The sequence below is a fragment of the Homarus americanus genome, unplaced genomic scaffold, assembly GCF_018991925.1.
Source record: "Homarus americanus isolate GMGI-L3 unplaced genomic scaffold, GMGI_Hamer_2.0 scaffold56009, whole genome shotgun sequence".
In the NCBI taxonomy this organism is placed as follows: Eukaryota; Metazoa; Arthropoda; class Malacostraca; order Decapoda; family Nephropidae; genus Homarus; species Homarus americanus.
In genome coordinates, this window is record NW_024739542.1 from 1650384 (window position 1) to 1658859 (window position 8476).

Here is an 8476-nt window from a genome sequence, read left to right on the forward strand (position 1 = left end):
GGCCCAAAATGAAGCAGCATCGACCCCAAATGAGATGAGACTCATTCCCGTGACTCAGTTTCACTGCAGGGAGCGAACTTTTGTCCCCGACTGTACCAAGCGACTTCAGTCTTCATGTTATATATACGCCAGAATATCGCTATATGCAGTACTTTAAAGATATGTATCGTTCTTCTTCTCTCTCGATGTCAATGTCCTTCAAACGTTCTGGTAGTTATACAGATTTTTCTCCCGATTGTGAAAGTTAAAGCTGTAGAAAACTGACCAGAGTTATCGGTATGTTAGAAAAGTATTTGTTAATGTGCAGCTAAACTTCCTCGTTATGGAAAATGCCAAGATATTTTTTTTTTACTGATTATACCGGGGAAAGTCTGTCTTTCTCCCTGTTTTCTCTCTTATTTTTCTCTTTACTATTTGCATCATTCACCGCTAAAGAGATCATTACGGCTGTGTTACGGGTAGATGAGATATTTTGATCCTCTCTCTCTCTCTCTCTCTCTCTCTCTCTCTCTCTCTCTCTGGAATAATCTTGTCAAGGGTTGGAGGCCCCGGGTGAGGGTGTCAGAGGGGGAACTATTTTCGGCCTCACTGTTTATCCCTGTCACTCAACCTAAGCATTAACCTTGGGCGTAAATATTTACTCTGACCCTTGGCGTAAGTCTCGACTCATTAACCAGGGGTATGTATTCTGCGTCCTCCGGTAATTGGTGGTTCGAATGACAGAGAGAGACAGACAGACTTTAAATTAGGAACAAATGAATCGGCTTTAAAACTTTGGATGGTATTTGAGTTTGTGCTACGGGAAAGAGATATTGGTTTATTTAAAGGAAATTATCACACAGTGCGTAGACATGCATCTCTATTTTCAGTCAGATATTTCGAATACTATGTAAAATATAGCTCTCAATATCTCTTAATCACTTTATTTCTTTCTTTTTATCTTACTTATTGAATCTGTCACCGATTCTCTCTTTCTGTTCTCTTTCGTCTACTTTTTGCTCTCCTCTTCATCTCATTATAAATCTTTCTCTTTTCTAACAGTTTCTTTATCTAATTTTTCCTCTCTAGCTCTTTCTCTCTCTCACTCATTTTCTTTCTCTTTCATTATTTCCCTTCGTTATCACATTATACGTTGCTTTCTCCCTTCGGTAACTTCCGCCATCTCTCTCTCTCTCTCTCTCTCTCTCTCTCTCTCTCTCTCTCTTAACGTAAAATAACTTTCTAAACTACAACATATTTCCCTCATGACTCCTCTCCAGACCTTCACAGTGATGAGGTCTGATCATATATCTCTGATGGTTAAAAGACTCCACTAACCCCTCCCCCCCTTACACACTGTTTCCACAACTCCCCCTAAAATAACCTGTTTTTAGTACGATTTGTGTACAGGTGGTGACTGAACGGGTCGCTGTACTCAGAATAATAATCATAAGAAGTAAGTTAGAAGAGAAAACTCTGAAATGTTTTATTTTATTTTTTATTATTATTGATATACTAGATATATATTTTTGAGCCAGAAGTCGATTTCCAATTCAGGTCTCATGTTAATTCATGTCAGCGGGCATATTCTCCCCTCAGGTAACAAGATTTTTTTATCCATGAACAAAAACACTGTTGCGTCATACACGAGGCCCTAACGACGACACACATCTGTTTACGAATAATTATCTTGTCTCTAAATATATACACACTAGCAAAATTACCCGGCTTGGCTTGGGTTAGGTATATACTGCATAACCTTGACTGCCACAGTTTGTCCTCCCTGACACGGGTAAGCACCTCCCACAATCGCCGTGGTTATATCTCAGTCGGGGGTCCGAGGGCAATAGAAATATCCAGGCGCTCAACCTTGGCACCCATGTAATATGTGTGTAGTGTGTAAAATTTGAAATGCCTGACTGGTTCCGTTTTGGAGTTATGGCTGGAACAGACACTTACAGCCAGACATCCGGGGGTCCTTGGTAAATAGTAATCCAAGAGTGCACAATTTCTGGATCCATGTAACGTGTGTAAATTTTTAGGTCTCGGTATGACAGCTTTAATCACTCTCATTTCCTGCGGCGTGTCCCAGTCTTCAACCTTCCTCGGATATAAATCCCCTGTAAAGAGATATTTCCTCTGCCATTATCTATGTAACCTTCACCTCCCTGTCTCTCGTATTCGTCAACCAGTCTTCCCTTCATCTCATAATCATCCATCAGACTCATCGTAAATATTAGGACCAAGTTCAACTACATGGCTGCACTTCAAAAACAGATTCTCCTCTCTGTGCCTCTCTGCTCGCTATTAGTAGATCGTTCAAACTCTTTTCTATTGATTGCGACCCTCCCATCAGTTTTTGCAGTGTTTAATACTCGTGTTCGGTGCTTCCCTCGCCTGTGCTACTTATCACCTGAAGCCCTTGACTGAAGACTTCATGAACATTCCCTTTCATCTATAATTAGAAGCCCCATTTTCTTTGAGGAAGAAAGTTAGATTACCCGGCAGTTGAATTTCCGTTTAGTTCTGATTTACCTTGAGTATTTCCATTTTACATCGTTCAATAAGTTCCAAAATAAACAGCAGACAAAGTCAAAGCAAGTTTAGCAAATAAACTGGAATATTATATGAAATTTATCAGGAAGGTATTCTGGTGAACGATGAATTGTTATATATATTATGTGATGCTTAACTAAGTTAGTCATTAAACATAAAACGAAATAATAATAAAAACACATGAACGGCTCACAAAATGCAGTGACCAAGATCATAATATAATACAAATAACTGCCAGATATGCACACGATAGGAATTTTATCTGAATTTTTACGAGATAATAATTCGAGGAATTTTTAGGACTACCAAAAGAAACCCGAAAAACTTCATGGATTTTCAGATTTATTTGGGATTTACAAAACCCCTCAGAACCCAGCAGGGCCCTGCGGTTCATATAAACATTGGAGAAGGTCTCGTCAAGGTGTGCTTTTCACCGAGCCTTTGACCTCGGTTGCCTTCTTGGAAAATATTGATTATGAACTGCACTAAATACTGTATAATGCTTTCACAACGGAATCCATATACACATATTCACCATATCGATAGTTCTAGGGTTAGGTGAATGTTATGATTACTTGACGATGATGTCTTATGTTTCGCTGATAATATTAATGTAGACATGAGACATATTTTCTGCAGGTTTTGCCATGATGATTTTTATCATAGATAATTGCATCACATTATAGTACAATACACAACATCCTGCTAACGCCAACAAAACATTTTGTGAGACAGTAACTATATTAAAAGCTTAATTTTATTACATTGGGGAAAAAATTTCTAAACTTATAATTTCGTTGTATGGAATTAATTTTGCACCAACTCCACAGGTGCAGATGGCAGGTAATTAATTCCACACCAAGTTGGCTTTGTCCTAGAAGTTGAAATTGTATTACTGTCAGCAAGTTGAATGTCTTAAGGAGGACAGTAGATAATTGCTCTCCTCTTCAGCAGTGGTTTACTTGATAGTTAAGATAAATGACTTGGTAAGACGAGTTTCCTATTTCAATGGAAAGAAATATCGTTAATAACAGAGGCAATTTCCCAGCTAGATTGCTTAAACACACACACACACACATACACACACACATACACACACACATACACACACATACACACAGAGGCCTACCTATCCACATCTGGGTGAACTGGATTTGCTTGGGGTTCGAACCAGTGACCTTCAGGCCGCCACATCATAATATGAGATTTTTATATCTGTTAAGTGAATCAACGCCGAAGTTAGAAAATATGGTGGAATAGTGGAACATATTGTGGTACAGCTGTTATTAATGGTCCGTTTATTAACTAAAATTATTCTTTTCTTTTGTCACTAACTTTTTCTGGGACATGAAAAAATAAAACACGTATTTTAGTCAAAGGCGAAGTGAATATTTTATTATTTTTTTTTGTGAATGCTCGAGTACAGCAGACAGCAGAGTGATGTAGGAACTGTGCCTTGTCTTTTACTAGTTATAAAAACCTGTCTTTGTTTACTGAAATAATGAGAGCGTTATTCTTTTTCCCAACCAAACCCAACCCTTTGTCCTCCTCCCCTGACACGGGTCTCCTCCACCTGCCTCAATCGCTGTAGTGAAGGTCTATTGGTCTTTGATTTATGATACTCGCTACTGATTAGTTAAATGTGGGTCTATATTATTGTTGGTAGATAGCTTATTATGTCAAGTAACGGGACACAATAGGCACTTGACTTATTATTTATGGTACTGAGGCGAGAGGAAGTGGATGAGACTAGGAGAGAGAGAAGTAAGTGTAGGGGAATTAAGGCAGAAGTATAGAAGAGGTGATTGATGCTATGTTATTATGATTGGAGAGTTATAGTGGACAGAGTACAGTATATGAGAGTAATTTTACTACGGATTTGAGTCAAATTTAAAGCTTGAAACTTCACTGATTCTATTATTTGAATGGTACAGATGTATTAAAATTTCATATATTATTTGTGGTCCATGTTATATATTGTTATACCATTTAGTAGGTAAAAATGAAACGTGATGATTAGGTTTTGTGGTCAAGAGTTATTAACCAAAGGCCTTGTCACTACTCAGTCCGAATTTTCCTTACTCTCCTCCCCCCCCACACAAAAATAAATCAACAAAACTCCATAATGAAAATATCATCTACTTGAGACTGAACAAACTCAATCTTTTTAAACCCAAAAGAATGATACTCACTCCTAATACATATACCACACGTATTTACAGTATTATGCAAACCCTCAATGTCATTCACGTTTTCAGTATTCACTCTGTGTTATCGCCTCTGGCTTCAACTACAGTGCTGGCGTTGCCTTACCCGAACAAACATAAAATCTATCAGCCTGCGACCACGTGCGCCCCCCACGCGACCTGCACAAACAAGATGCCCTGATTCTGCTGAGTGTATAGTTTAGACTTTAGAGGGTGGCGTGGCCGCCTGGCCTCCATGATGCAGATCGCCCTCTCGAGTGATGCTGTGAGGACCAGTCCTCTGTGGTGAACACCGACTCCCAATCATGGCCGAGTTTTTGTGCTGGAACAATTTACACAGTACTATTGTTCCTTGGAACACCATACTGGTTCGCATTGACCCGCACTTGTAAGTACAGCCAAAGTGATGACATACCCCTCAGTACTGAAATATTGTGGATTAATTATGCCTACTCGTAAGATTAATAGAATTATGAACTTTTTATCATGTCACTATGCTTAATAATCAATTGTAATTAAGATGAAATCGTCTGAGACAAACTAATTATGTATCAGATAGATCACCATGTAATACTAATGAACGCCTTGTTCTCTGTATTGGTCCTTTGGATCACCTGAAGATTAGACAAACCCAGCTTATTTCACCTGCAGATTAGACAGCCCTAGCTCATTTCTCCTGAAGATTAGAAACCTCAGCTTATTTTTCCTGAAGTTTAGACACCTTAATTTATTTCACTTGAAGATAAGGCACCCTAGTTTATTTCACCTGAAGATTATACACCGCAGCGTATTTCGCCTGATAATTTACCACCTTAATTAAAACCTATCTCTCCCAGGTAGTGTTAGGGTGGTTAATCTTCAAATGAAATAAGCTGGGGTGTTTAATTCTCAGGTGATTCGAGCCTTCACCCAAGTATTACCGAACTCTAGTAATTTCATCACCCTCATCAGTTTCTGAACTGGGTATTGCAGATATGTTAAAGAGGAGACACCGCGAGAAGTGGTTGGATAGCGTAAAGGGTGATGGCAAGGAACAGGCCAGAAGGTTCTTGCGTTGCGTGGTGTTGCTAGTCTTTACTGTTAAACGTTTGAGCGTTAATTTTAGAGATTTCTAGTCCAGATGAAAATTAAACTGTTTAGGGTTCAGACTACTTTCTTGAGTCATACTTTAGTCTTTTGGGAGGTAGAACAGCGGACTCGTGTGGCTGTGTAAGAAGTAGAGATTGACGTCACACCCGTTAAAGTTTGTAAACAGAATCATAAAGCGTATTACTTATTTTTATTAAAGATACTTCGTTATTAAATTCCGTTTTAGAAATGCAAAATAGTAATAAAATATCATCACATGTATATTCAAATGTTTCAGTGCAATATATATGAATGGTTCAGGATCAAGTTTATTCATCTCTCTGAAAAATATTCTGTTTGATGAATTGATGATCTTCCACACAGCTGGGGCCGAGGGATGGGGGGTGTCACGAGAACCTGACAAATGGACTGAGAGAGCCGTCTGGTCAGAAAGTTTGTGAACCACTGGTCTAGAATTCTGAACGAGTGATACAGATGGCATGACGTTCAAATGGCAAGAGGCCGTTATTGGTGGCTTGAGTAAAAGTAGAGGAATATCTTGCTTCTGATTGGTTAATTGGTCGACAGGCAGGACAGTTGGGGATGAAGCTGGTAAACAACTCGCGCCTCACTGATATTACAAACCATCATCAGTAGAAACGAGCAACAATGAAATACGGTTCCGGTGCATCATTTTAAACTTATGAATAATTCTATCTTGTCATGTTGTTGCAAATCTGATCTCTGCATTATAAACATAGACAATATTTTGATAACTCAATTGTCTTCTTTTTCTTTTAATTATTACTGCCAACTACACGAACATTTTGTAAATTAATGAGGTAATTTTTCAGCCTTTAATTTCATATTTATTAATAGACAATTTGATTATTATAACACACACACACACACACACACATATACTGTTTAGGCTCTTTTTATTATTAATATTATTATTTGTTTATTTTTTATAAATGGTCTCCAACCACCACACATTGTATTACCTAACTATCCTAATACAAAGTATCGAGCCTTACCACTACTACTGCTACTACTTTTATTCCTACTACTACCATTATATTATTATCAACTTTCTTACTTTCATATCACTATTGCCTTTGCTCCTATTATTTTATGCTATACCAAGGACCGTCCAATTTCTCGGTGGATCAACACACCAACATTGGTCCTCAGAGTCGGCTGATTTAAGCCTATTGTGGCCCAGCTGATTTACATAATCAACCAGTGATCACCAACGTTAATAATTACACGGAACCTTCAACTCTATTTCACGGCTGTGTTCCTTGTGAATGAATTCATTTTTAGAATTATAAGGTAACTTCTTTGTTATTACGTATTGTTAAGAAGATCAATTTATCTGCATGATCGTCTATAACCAGGAGAAGGTGAATGAAGCGCTCAAGATAGAAGTGCGGGGGTGACTGTGTTGACGTCACGGTGTTGTCAAGGTGCTGGAATAATAATCAAGTGAAGGCAAGTCACTCAATGCTACTTACCCGAATACCAAGAAACCGAGCTATTCGAGTCTCGTCCAGCAACATGTGTCTTAGAGAGATTAGTTCTATTTATATCCAACACATACTGTAGTTTACCGCGACAAGCAAGCAAGACGCGCGCAGTGTTAGTGACTCCATACCTTTGCACTGTATTTTTTTTCACCACACCCACATACTCTTCCTTACTGATTCTCCTCTCTTCCTCACACTCCTCTCTTCCTCACACTCATTCACTCTCTCATTGTATAGCACTAGACACTCCTTCAATCTCACATTGTACATCACTAGACACTCCTTCACTCTCATTGTACATCACTTGACACTCCTTCACTCTCATTGTACATCACTTGACACTCCTTCACTCTCATTGCACATCATCACATCCTTCACTACGCTATTTCTAAACGACACCGCACACATTAACCCTCCCCCCCCCACACACACACTCTCTCATTCTGTATCCTTCCACCTAGGTATTGTTACTCCCTCTGCCCTGCCTCTCCTCTCGCTTCATTTTGTTTCTATTCATTCTCTCCACCTTTGCACTCCCGTTTTCATTTGTTTAACTACCCATTTTTGTCGCTGTAATCCTCTCATATTTACATTTCTCACTCCATCCACTCATTTCAATCAACGACCAGCAATTGTAAAAGAAATTTCATTGTGTGCATTCACTGTGAAGCCCAATAACCCTGTAGCCTGGCTGGAGGGAGTTGGAGAGGTGTTGACACCTGAAAAATACCTCCCGGGAAATAGTGAATCGACCGAGGCTCCTCCAATATGACGGTAGTGTTCGTGTATTTTTTTATATGCTTGAGATTGGCAATATTTCTTATTGGATCTGGTTTTCTAAAAATAATTCTGGTAAATCCATTCGTATACCTGCAAGTGGAAGAAAAGTCCCCTTTCCAAACTCTCGTGTTCGCGGCTGCAGAGGGACCCAGGCGAGACAAACACCTTGGGTTAAGTGATTTGTATACCTTGGGCCAGGTGGAATCCCTCGTTGCTCAGGCCTCTACAGCTATGTCAGTCTCGAGCCTCTGTTAAGTCAGGCCTTTAGATCTCTTTAGTTTATTCCTCTCATAACCCTAGATATAGGGCCAGAAGGATGCACCTGGCAGCCTGAACTACGCTATTGACTTTAAATCA